This window comes from Pteropus vampyrus, unplaced genomic scaffold, assembly GCF_000151845.1.
Source record: "Pteropus vampyrus isolate Shadow unplaced genomic scaffold, Pvam_2.0 Scaffold17, whole genome shotgun sequence".
Classification (NCBI taxonomy): Eukaryota; Metazoa; Chordata; class Mammalia; order Chiroptera; family Pteropodidae; genus Pteropus; species Pteropus vampyrus.
The window spans coordinates 10,010,088-10,023,041 of NW_011888798.1; the positions used below are offsets into that span (position 1 = coordinate 10,010,088).

General features: G+C 34.5%; 2 protein-coding genes and 2 pseudogenes across 2 annotated transcripts in view; 2 read left to right on the plus strand and 2 right to left on the minus strand.

The window, feature by feature from the left end:
• Nucleotides 1-12,954, plus strand: part of TMEM163 (transmembrane protein 163) — a 370,074-nt gene that overhangs the window by 16,717 nt on the left and 340,403 nt on the right. The gene's annotated exons all lie outside the window — the stretch shown is intronic.
• The window catches only part of ACMSD (aminocarboxymuconate semialdehyde decarboxylase), a 57,344-nt gene that overhangs the window by 6,281 nt on the left and 38,109 nt on the right, over nucleotides 1-12,954 (minus strand).
• On the minus strand, nucleotides 2,056-5,267 carry LOC105288359 (annotated as a pseudogene).
• On the plus strand, nucleotides 7,381-7,593 carry LOC105288349 (annotated as a pseudogene).

Consider the following 12,954-nt stretch of genomic DNA (forward strand, 5'->3'; position numbering starts at 1 on the left):
CTACCTTCTCCAACAGCGAGACAGCTGCATTTTATTAAATTTATTTACTCATTTTGCTTGAGCCTAGCATGCACAGGAAGTATTTTTAGAATTGCTAACACATACTGCTGCAAAAACCAAAATTACTAGCTAGAATTCAATATTAGTGTAATAATTACATAGAGTAAATGTAAAATTCTTAAGTGTTCAATTTGATAAGTTTTGACAAATGCATACATGTGTGTTACTCACACCCCTATCAAGGTATAGTACATTTCCATCACTCCAGAAAATTTTCTCTTTTTCTTTTATTTAGAATTATTTACAGTTTTTGGCTATTTTGAGTAAAGCTCCTCTCCTTTCTTATAAAGTCTTTTTGTGAACATATATTTTCACTTCTCTTAGGTAAATACCTAAGAGTAAAACTTCTGGGTCATAGGGTAGTAGTATCTTCTACTAACAATGTATGAGAGTTCTAGTTGCTCCACAACCTTCCCAACAGAGTTTTTAATCTTTTTGTTTTTAGCCACTTTAGTGATAGGTAGTGGTTTCTCATTGTTGTTTAAATTGCCTTTCCCTGATGACTAATGATGAAGACCATCTTTGTTTTTTTATTTTTTCCATTTAAAAAAACATATTTCCATTTAGTTTTTTCTTTTTTTTTAAGTTTTATTGAGATATAATTAACATAACATTGTATTAGTTTTAGGTGTATAACATAATGATTTTTGATATATACAGTAGTCCTCCCTCCCTTATCTGCTGGGAATACATTCCAGGACCCCCATTGGGTGCCTGAAACTGCAAATAGTACCAAACTGTATTATATTATGTTTTTTTTCCCATATATATCACATTATCTATTTATCTATCTATCTATCTATCTAACAATCTATCTACGTTGGAGAGATATATCATATATATGATAAAGTTTAACTTACAAATTATGTACAGTAAGATATTAACAATAACTAATAAAATAGAACAATAAAACAATATACTGTAATAAAGATTATGTGAATGTGGTCTCTTTCTCTCTGTCTCACTCAAAATATCTTATTATACTGTATGTACAGCACGGATACACTGGACAAAGGGATGATTCACTTCCCAGGCGGGATAGAGAAGGATGGTGCAAAATTTCATCATGTTACTCAGAACTGTGTGTAATTTAAAACTTATGAATTATTTATTTCTGGAATTTTTCATTTAATATTTTCAGACCATGGTTGACCATGGGCAACTGAAACTGTGGAAATTGAAAATGAGGATAAAGGGGAACTACTGTGCATATATTGTGAAATGATCATCACAGTAAGTTTAGTTGAAATACATCACCTCACATAGTTATAGATTTTCTTCTTGTGATGAGAACTACTAAGATGTACTCTTAACAACTTTCAAATATACAATATAGTATTGTTAACTATAGTCATCATGCTGTATATTACACTCCCAGAACTTATTTATCTTATAACTGGAAGTTTGTTCCTTTTGACCACCTTTACTCATTTCCCCTTGCATCTTTAAACATGTTTATTGGCTAGTTGTATATTTTTTTGGAAAGTGACTATTTAAGTCTTTTGTCCATTTTTAAATTGGGTTGTTTGTCTTTTTATTATTGAATTGTAGTAGTTATTTGGGTATAAGTCGTTCATCATATATATGTTTTTATGAATGTTTTCTACCATTCTGTGGCTTGCCTATTCATTTAATTAAATTTTCTTATGAGGAGCTAAAGTATTTAATTTGATGTACTTTAATTTGTTAACTTTTTAAAATGCTGATTGCTTTCTGTGTCTTGCTCAATAAATTTTTGCTGGCTTCCAGTTTGAGCAGATATTCTCTTATATTTTCTTCTTGAAGCTTTATAGTTTCAGCTTCATGTTTAGGTGTATGATCCTTCTCAAATTAACTTTTTTTGGTACGTCAGAATGAACAACTTTATTGAAAAATATCAAATCTATGGAAATCCATTAGTCTACAGAAAAAGAAAATTTGTATCTGATATCATTTAAGATGGCTCTTAAATCTACTTGCTACTTACTTTGAAAACTGGTATTAAAAAGTAAAGAATTAAGCCTTTGTATTGTCTTCCCCAAACTGATGATTCTGAGGAACTTTAAATATTGCATATGACATTATTTTAGCTAAGTAGGTAAATCTTATTTTTGAGATGTATTCTATAGGGAGGGCCTGCTGTCCTGCTTCTCTGCCTTGGGGCTCCCTGTGTCTGGATGAAACATGGCTCTTTCCCTTGCTGCAGCTGAGAGATCAGAGCAGGTTTGGAAGTGGGTGATGTTAGGAAAGCTACAGCTGGATAGTTCTCCAGCATCCCATCCCTGTACACAACCCTCTGAGCAGGCACTGGGCTGGCCCATTCCTTCTCAGTGCAGTACACAGTCATGTCCTCAAAAGTTACTGATTTCTGGGGCCTGGTTTTAAGGACACTGATGTTATCATCTGACTTCTTTTATTCCCTTCTTGAGAAAAGGTGAAAGTCTCAGGAACGTGAGATCTGGGTGGCCTTGCATTCTAGTGAACAGAGGTTTTGGGCACCACTTGCTGGTCCTTACAAACCAAACCCTCACGCATTAAAAACAACCTCTAATTAAGTTTCATGTATAGTGTGAAGTAGAGTCAAGGTTCGTTATTTAAACCCCAAATGGATATCTGCTAGTTTCAGCATGAAAAGGCTTTCTTAGCCCAATTTAATTGCTTTTGCACCTTTGTCGAAATCAATTGACCATATAAGAGTGAGTCTATTTCTGAACTTTCCAGTCTGTTCCATCAACCTATTTGTCAATATGCTGATACCACATTGTATTGATTGCTATAGTTTTATAGCAGCTCTTGAAGTCCGATAGTGCAAGTTGCCAACTCATTTTTCTTTTTCAACATTATTTTGGCTCCCTGGTCCTCTGCATTTCTCTACAAATTTTAGACTAAGCTTAGATTATGTTGAATCGATAGATTAATTTGGAGAGAATTGACATCTTAACAATATAGAGTTTTTTGATCCATAAACATGGATATGTCTGGGCCTGGATCTTATGAGTCACTAAGCCTTTTGCTTCTACCTCTGTATCATTTCTTGCTTCCATCACTCGCTGTCCACTTTTCTAGTTCCTCCCTTAACTTGAGCTCTTATCTCTTAGCTCAGCCAAGTGTGACCTCTGTACTTCTGAAGCACTCTATGTATACTTTGATTCACAGCACTTCTTATATCGCTATGAGGTAATTTCTTATTATAATAGTAGTATCTAACATTTATTAATTGCTTACTGTGTACAGGATGCTGTTATAAGCCATTTGCATTCCTTAACTCATTTAATCCTCACAGCCTTACTATGAAATAGGATCTATTATTATTATTTCCGTTCAACAGATGAAGAAACAGATGATAACTAACTTGCCTAGAGTCGCACAGCTAGTATGTGGTGGAAGTAGGCTGTGTCTCCATCTCATCCACTCAGCTAAGAACTGGGACAGAAACAATGTCTTTCAAGCTCTGAGCCAAAGGCCTGGTATACAGTGGATTTTTATTGAATTAAACTGGGCTGCTACTATTGTTTTCTAATTGATTTCTCTAGTTTCATCCATTTCTACCAATACCTAACACTGGAGAGAATGCTATTTTAAAAATACAAATCTGATCATGCCACATCTCTGCTTAAAATCCTTCAATAATTTCTCATTGTACAGAAAGTAAAGCCCAAATTCCTTAGCATGGCATTAATTGCCCCCAATAAATGTGAGAAAGAAAGTTGTCCCAAACCTGAGCTAGGGCAGAACTTTGTGGTCTGATGTGTCTAGCTGCTTTTCCTGTGGAATAATTAGCATTTTTGATAAAATATTTGAGCAATATTTTATAGACTTTAATGAGCTTAAGAATCCTTCTTAGGAAACCCATTCAGTTAACTATTAGTTTTGAAACTAGTCTAAGAACTTTAACCAATAATATAAAGAGGCGATTTGTCCTTTGCTACTTCTGCTACTACCGCTACTTCGTCCTCTTATTCTCTTCCTTCCCCCTCTCCTCCTCTACTTCCTTCTTCTTTCCAGTCTTACAATAACCATTTTCCCCTATAAAATGTTTCTGCTAAGACAGAATATTTGACTTTGACTTTTCAGAAAGCTGCTTCTTTTGAAACAAGTTGGAAATTAAGCTCTTGACATATGCTTATAATCAATCTGAGAGTTGCTGTAACAAATGTATGTGTTGAAGGAATGAATGCTTGAATGTATGAAAGAGAGAAGTCTGATTGTTACTAGGCCTTAAATATTAAATGTATTTTATATACTCTAAATTCAAACTGTTTTGGGGATAAGTTTTGATTTCTACATTTTGATTTCTACACACAAAAAAATTTCCTAGGTTTTATGAATACATTTACATGAAATAGTATGGGAAAATGTATGATAAAGTTTAGAGGAAGGACATGATAGACTAACAACTATTTCTAGATTCCTATATTCATTACTTTATAAAACCAAGCAACTATATCTGCCGATAGAGGCTCTAAAGACACAAAGTTATGTACTCACATCTGTGCCAACAGCTGATCTCTTTCTGAACTGCCTGCTTGGTATTCACTGGAGGTTCATTTGTCTGCCTCTCTACTCTTCTTGCTAATTTTTTACAATTCCAAAAGACAACATAATTTTTAAAAGTCCCATGCTTACTTTACATTTGTAAACTACATTAACATGAAATTGAAATCTAGAAATTAATTCTTCTTGTCTGGAATTATTTCATTCCCAGTGTTATGGCCTTCTAGGACATAAAAACATTTTAAGAGGGAGAGGGATCTGTTCTGTTTTAATGTGGAGAAAGCAAATGATTTTAAATAAGAAATGAAAATGACTCCTCATCAATTCATCCTTCCTGGTTAAGGTACTTTCCTGCTCTCTTTCCTAACTTGATTTTGGATGCCTTTTGCAGAACACCAAACTCATGGTTTGACAGTATTTCATTATTATTTGTAGCTATTGTTCACAACTCCTCTCTACAGGAGAGTATTATCCTCTTGCAATAATCTGGTTTGTAAATTTTTTATACTCCTATCTGTGCACTTTTTATTGATAACTCTGGTAAACTTTTGCCTATTTTTAACTTGTTAATAGTTTCATAAGGGAGAGGGATGTAGGCATAAAAGAACTGGAAATGAAGTTCTTATTAATTGCTTTTCTTTTTCAGAGGGAGGAGGGATGTACAGGGAAAAGGCAAGGAGAACAGATTCCTCAAGAGTCATATGGTCCTGTAGGATGAAGGTCACATACTCCATTGCCTAATACCAGTTTCTACTTGGTTGATGCTTAATAAATACTTCTTAAGTTAAAAATACTTTTTGTATTGCTATTTTTATGACCTATTATCTCTTAACTGCAAATTGATTATGTTTTCAATGGATTACATGCAGAATCCTGCTTAAAGAGGCATAGAATGTGGTCTGAGATGACAGTTGCCTATTTCCCACTGATTCAAGCTACCTGGGGTACCTAAGACTCTTGGTGACATCTCAGGTTCATCAAGTAACATACCTGATCCTGCCCCCCAAAAGCTGGAACTTTCTCCTGTCTTCTTGTCTGTGATCTAGAAATCTGTTCCCTTGGGATCGACCATGATCACAAAGCCATTTTCACAAAGTGCAAACGTAACACTTGACAATAGCTACATTTTAGGAGGACATTTCTAAAGACTCTATTAAATCCAAAGGAGTAATTCTAACAGTGGGCATGTTGGGTACTGTGGCTGCCTCTTCTGAGATTCTGAAATTATACTTCTTAGACAGACACTAGCTTTCTTTATTAGGCAATAGAGCGGTGGATAATCCTGATTGATTTCTCAGCACCAACACTGCCCCGACATATCTTTCCCTTTCCAAAGCCAGCAGCACACATTCCCTATGAGGCCAAAGACTTACTGAGCTGATAATAATAGTGATTAATATTCCTGCCAGGAAAGGAAAATAAACCGCTCACCTGCTGGGATGCATTAACTCTTTCACATTTTCAGGGAATGCTTTGAACACTGCAAGATGTGGCTTACTAAATAACTTCAAATACTGGAAAAGAATTCATTTGTCTTCTGGAAAATGAACAATTAGCTATCTTATCATTAGCATATTCCATTAGTAGCTTTTGCAGTAAATACAACATAACTCTGTTATAACATAGCTAACTAGTTACCAAGTATACCAAGTATACCAAGGATTCAGTTTGTTCCGAGACATGATTTCCTACAGAAAGAGCCTGATTTAACTCAATCAGTGCAAAATAAGATTAGCCTTATAGCCACAAGATCATCACACAATTCAATTAAACAAACATTAACTTAACACCTACTATCTGTAAAGCACTGGAAGATATAAATTACTGATACTTGTATAGTCCTTTGGCATCGTACTGTATTAGCTCCTCACATCAACTATGCCTGGTTATCATCTTCATTTTCCAATTGAGGAAACAGGCAGAAAGTGACTTGATATTGAAGGTCACCCAGCTAACAAGTGGAAGAGCCAGGACTTGAACTTTCTCTCATTTATCACAACTTCTTGAGGAGGTAGTAATCTTCCCAGGAAGCTTATAGGCACCAAAAAGGAATCCACTCTATCGAAGACAGCAGTGCACAGGAAAACATCATTTAACCAGAATACAGATTGGAGAAGTTGCTACTAACAAAAGTATTAAAATCTATTTAAATTCCAAATCAGGTGGAAATATTTTTAATAGATTTGGTATGCTCCACTGCTTACAATAACCCTAGAAATCACAAAATCTGTCTTTGGTGATGAAAGACGTTTTTATTGCTTCCAGATCATCCTAAACTTTTAGAGCCCCTGAATAGAGTAGTCTGAATGTTAAAGAAGGCATGGAAAAGGGATGAAGAAGCTTTGGCCTTTGGGCCTGACTGGTTTCCAGCTTAGGTTCATATTCTAACCCATCTAACAGATCAAATGCCCAACACAAGATCACATTTATGCTTATTATAAAAATTTGAGGCATAAAATGCCTAAAATGACATTGTTACTTCTGAAAGTGAACCTTTTCTTTTACAGTGAGATATACTTTGTATTTTGCAGAACAGGAATTTCTGGTTTCTCTTTAAAAATAAAGAAAAGGACATATGAATAGATATTTTGGTTAGAGTGATTGAAAGGCTAACTTGCAGAGAAAAGCCTCTTCACTTTTTTTAAAACTTGAGGTGAAATTCACGTACATGAAATTAACCATTTTAAAGTGTACACTTTGGGGGTTGTAAATTATGGAGCGTTTTGCCTTTGCTTGTTTGAACGTAACTGTTGATTCCGCTGCCTGTGCCTGACTGAGCCACTGCATCTGCCTATAAACTAGTAGCTGGCTTTAAGGACATTTTGGGAAGTTGGGGCATTTGGCTTTATGTCCCGAGTTGCCTTACAAGCAGAGAAGATGAATCATTACCTGGAATGGTTCAACGTGTAAAACAAGGTCCAGATAACTCTTACCTCTCATGACTGTGGTGGACTGACCAAAAGAGATGTGAAACTGGCCAAGTTTATTGAAAAAGCAGCTGCTTCTGTGTGATTTCTTCCAAAATGCATGTAAAATCTTATATACATCTTAGGTGCAATGTATTTTGAAAGCAATTTACATGAACACATTAAGGTGTAAATTTAGTTCACCTTTATGCCACATTTTGTAAAATCAGTGCTCAAATACAAAATGATTTAATTTTGAAAAAAAATAAAGTGTACACTTTGGTGCAGCCATCACCTCTATCTAGTTCCTGGTTCTAAAACATTTCACACCCCCAAAGAAGATCCTGTGCACATTAAGCAGTCACTTCCCATTCCCTCTTCTCCTGCCTGTCCAGTCTGCCCCCAGCCTCTGGCAACCACTTTTCTGCTTTTTGTCTCTGTTGATTTACCTATACTGGATATTTCATATAAATAGAATCATATAATATGTGACCTGTGTGTCTGACTTAGCATGTTTTCAAGGTCCATTCACTCGTAGCATGTATCAGTATTTCATTTCTTTTTATGGCTGAATATGATATCCCTTTGTACAGATATACCACATTTTGCTTATTCATTCATCTGTTGATGGATATTTGGGTTGTTTCTACCTATTGGCTATCACAAATAATGCTGTTACAAACGTGTATGTAAGCATTTGTTTGAATACTTGTTTCCAATTCTTTTGGATATATACCCAGGAATGGCATTATTGGGACGCATGCTAATTCTATCGTTAACTTTTTGTAGACCCACCAAACTGTTTTCCACAGTGGTTGCACTGTGGATATTTTATATTTCAACCAGCAAGAATTCCAATTTTTTCACATCCTTGTCAACTTTTTTTTTTTTTATTATAGTCATCCTAGTGAGAATGAATTGGTATCTCATTGTAGTTTAGATTTGCATTTCTCTAATGACCACTAATGTTGAGCATCTTTTCAGGTGCTTATTGACCATTTATATGTCTTTCTTGGAGAAAAGTTTATTCAGATCCTTGGCATAATTTAATTGGGTTATATGTCTTTATTATTGAATCGTAATAATTTTTTATGTATTTGGATACAAGTTCCTTATTAGGTACGTGACTCGTTAGTGAATTTTTCATTAAAGTTATTGTACTTTTCAGCTCCAGAATTTCTATTTGGTTCCTTTTTTATAATTTCTTTATATTTATTAATAGTCTCTTTTTGTTCAATAGTTGTTCTCCTGGTTTTCTTTAGTTCTTAGTTGATTTTCTTTATCTCTTTGAACTGTTGATTTAAAGTTTTTTTTTCTGGTAAGTCCAATGTTTCTCCAGTGACAATTTCTTTTGATATTTTTTCATGTGAATGGGCCACCCTTTCTTGTTTCTTTGCATGCCTTTTAATTTTTTGTTGAAAACTAGACATTTTGAATACCACATCGTAATGTATTAACTTTGGTAACCAGATGTTTCCTTCTCCTCAGTGTTTGTTGTTCCTTGCTATGCTTTGTGGTTGTTTATTTAGTAACTTTTCTAAACTATTTTTTTAAAAGACTTATTCTTTGTCATATGTGGCCTCTGAAGTCTCTGTTCCTTAAACATGTGATCAGCTCACGTTTTGATAAAGATTTCCTTAAATGCCTAAAGCAAAAAGAGAACAAAAAGAAAAAAAAAGTGGAAAAGAAAAAGAAAAAAGAAAAGGAAAAAATACTCTCCCAGTCTTTGCAGATTGGTTCTGTGTTGATCATTCCTTTAGCACTTAGCCAGGCCATTTACAACTATGCCTTAGTGTTTACTTCCTGCTGATCTCTACTGATCCACTAGAGATTAAAGCTTAGAGTCTTATCATGGCTTTTCTGAGCATGCATCTTTCCCTGGACATGTGCATGACTTTCTAGATTCTTTTCTCTTTTTACTCTCTCCCTCTTCACTTTTAATTAAATCTCCATAGAGGATCCAAGCATTATTTTTACAACATTGCTTCAAACAGCGACACGTTTTGCTTGTTCTGAAGTTTAATCTAGATGGAGTTTTTCCTTTATCTCAAATTTTCGTGATTTTATAGTTATGAAGTTGCTAACATTTCAAAATGATTGAAAAATCTTGTAAATTAATTGATATTGTCACAGTGGTTTTCACTATAGTTTCATTCTTCAAAGTCTATATGCACCTTTATCAAATACTTTTATTGAGCACTTTCTGTGGAACTGGAATATTGCTATATACTTTACATGATTATCTTATTTTACCCTGTCAACAACCCTAAGAGTTAGGTACTATTATTATCATCTCTATTTTATTGATTAGGAAACTGAGGCTTAACCAAATCAAATAATTTACTTAAGATCTATTTTTCATAACTATGACTAAGTAGTGCAGCATTAAATTTTTAAGCATCATTCACTGTTTGCTTCAGAAGAACGGAATTTCCAGGACTTTTTTTTTTTTTCATGTCATCTTCACTCTTATTTTTGTTTCTACACTTAATTGTATTATCATTTTCCAGCATATTTCTCAGGCATGCAGAAACAAATCAACAAACTAACTGAAACCACTAAAAAATACAAACTACAAACAAAGACTAGCAGCAGCAGTGAAGAGAAGATCACATTTGATAGGCCCATGAGTATGCAGAGACTTCGAATCTTATTTTTTGTGACCACACTTAAATATAAGCAGACAGCAAAGGATTACAGGCATTTGATGAAAGCATTTAATATGAAAAACATAGATTTTTTAAAAGGAGAAAAAAGCCAATTGGAAGAAGATTTGCAGAGAGAAATAAATTTCTCAAAATTATTCATATATTCAGCAAGGTAAGAAAATATATTGTATCCACCCAACAAGAAAAGATGTGAAAAAAAAAAGTTTAGAGAACAAGAACAATAACAGCAGCTCTTGGAAATTAAACAAATCCAATTAAATAGAAGGATTTACTAATGAAGTTCAAGCAATCTCCAAGAAAGTAAAGCAAAAGATCAAAGAAGAAAAAAATAAGGTTGAATTTTAAGATAATAGGAATTCCAGAAAGAGAAAATAGAAGGAGGTCATTAAAGCAACAAATTAAGGAAATTTACAGAATGAAAGGGCTTACCAAGTGGCTAGCATAATGGGTGAAAATAGACCTGTATCAAGTAACATTGTTGTGAAACTTCAGGACAAAAAGAAAATCTTAGTTTTTGAGATTTGGGAGAGGAGGAGAGACAAGCATGTTTTATATGAAGGTTCAAAGATTAGAATGGCATTACATTACTCAACAGCAACAATGGAAGTCAGAATACAATGGAAAAATATCTTTATAATTAATAGAGGAAAACAGTTTTTAAGCTAGAATTATATACCTAGCCAAACAACTCATTGTGAAAAAAGAATAAAGACATTTATAGAAGTTTCAAAAATTTCATCTCCTATACACCTTTTTTCAGAAAGTTATTGGCGATGTTCTCCACCAAGAAACTGGAAAATCAAAGGATTCAGGAAACAACGAATTCAATGAGAGAGAGGAGAGCGCGAGAGAGCACACACGAGCACAAGCGGGCAAAGGGAAATTTCAAGATGACAGCTGTGCCGCAGATCTTAATAGCAAGCTAGTCTAGATTGGAGCAAGTCAGAAGACTCCTGAAGGTATTTCTTCAAGAAGATAGAATTAATAGACTGCTGTACCCAATGTCTTTGAATGTACTGAGAGGAGAGTTATAAAATTGGTGGAGAGTTTAGAGTTAAGCTAGTGTAAGTAGTGTGCAAAAAAAGAGTGAAAGAACAAATGGATGAAAAATAGATGATAGGTAGGTAGGTAGGTGGGTGGATGGATGGATGGATGGATGGATAGATAGATAGATATTGGTGGACTGCAGTCATCTCATTGAATCTCATGAGAAACTGTGAACCAGAATTTGCCCAACTATGGGTTACCTGAATTTCTGAATGAGATAATAAATGCTCATTGTTGATAAAACCACTAAGTTTTAGGTTAATTTGTTATGTAATAATAGACAAATAATATAGATTTTTGTACCAGGAAGCATGATGTTGCCATATTGAAAACATAATGTAGGAATAAATTTGGAACTGATTAGTGGGAGGAAGTTGGAAAGACCTTGAAAATAGTGAAAGACTAAAGATCCTTGTAAAGACTTATTAGAAGCCTGCTGGCCTGTGGGAAGGCTATCAGTAAGGACGTTAGGGAGAATGAGTAAAATGTTTTTGGAAACTAGAGGAAAGGATATCTTTGCTCTGTAGTGGCAAAAATTTTAGCAACACTGTCAGAGTAATATGAAAAGCAGAAAACATATTTAATGTACTGGGTGATATGGCTAAGGAAGTTTACAGAGTATTGAAAGTACTAACTGGCTGCTTCTTCCTATTTATAGTAAAATGCAAGGGAAGTACCTTAATGGAAGGATTATTAAATATAAAGGAGCCAAGAATTGTTGGGTTTGAAAATCCCCAACCCCTTTAATGACAAATAATGCTAAAAATTAGAGCTTGATTTCTGGCAAAGATTAAATCCAGGAAACAATTAGAAAAACTATAGTCTGAAAATGAAGTCAAGATGTGACTGTAATATCTTTGTTATGACCTCAAAAGATTTAAGGCAGTGCCTTAGAGAACTATTCTGTTAATCAATAAGGACTTGTAGATGGCTTAAGAATGTTGTCTCTCAGCAGCCTTTTACCTAGGGTAGAGAAGGGCTTTCTCAGAGATTTGTGGATAAGGCTTTTGCCTAATGGTGTGAAACCTAATAAGATTCATAAAAGACTCACAAAGTTTTTAAGACATTTGTATTAGCAGAAACACCACCAGGTTGGATTGAAAAGAACAGATAGAACAAAATGAAAAGAAACCTTTGGACTTCAAAACTTGTACCGTCATGAAGCAGTCTGTAAAAACTACTTAGCCACAAACATAGGCTACCTTTCATAGAAAAAAGAGGGATGACTCAGAGGGTTGAACCAAGAGCAATGGAGAATTACTCCTATGCTTTGAGCTCTAATCAAGGAACTGCCAACATGTGTCTGATGGATTTCAGATTTGCTAGTGACTAATGATGTCTCTGAACCTCCCATTATCTCCTCTTTGGAATGGCGATACTATAGCAACTATCTTTTGCCTGTCTGTATGTTAAGCAAAGAACTTTTCAGTTAATAGGTCTTCAGATTGAGAAAAACTGTACATGGGGAGCATCATCCATAAGTTAATTTAAATGATGAGATACTTTAAGCTGATGCTATAAATGGATGCTATAAATGGATGAGACTTTTGGGGTGATCATAGGAGGGGTGAGGATATTTTGCATTTAGGAGGAATGGAAATAATTTGTGGCCAATGTGTGGAATGCAGTGGTTTTAAAACATGTCTTTAAATTCTTTGACATTCCACTTCTTGAATGTGAGCCAGATAGCAACTTGCTTCTAATGAATAAAATGAGGCAGAAATGATACTACATGATTTTTGAGGCTAGGTCATAAAAAGAAGGGTAGCTTCTGTCTGATATTCTCTCCTCTCCTCTCC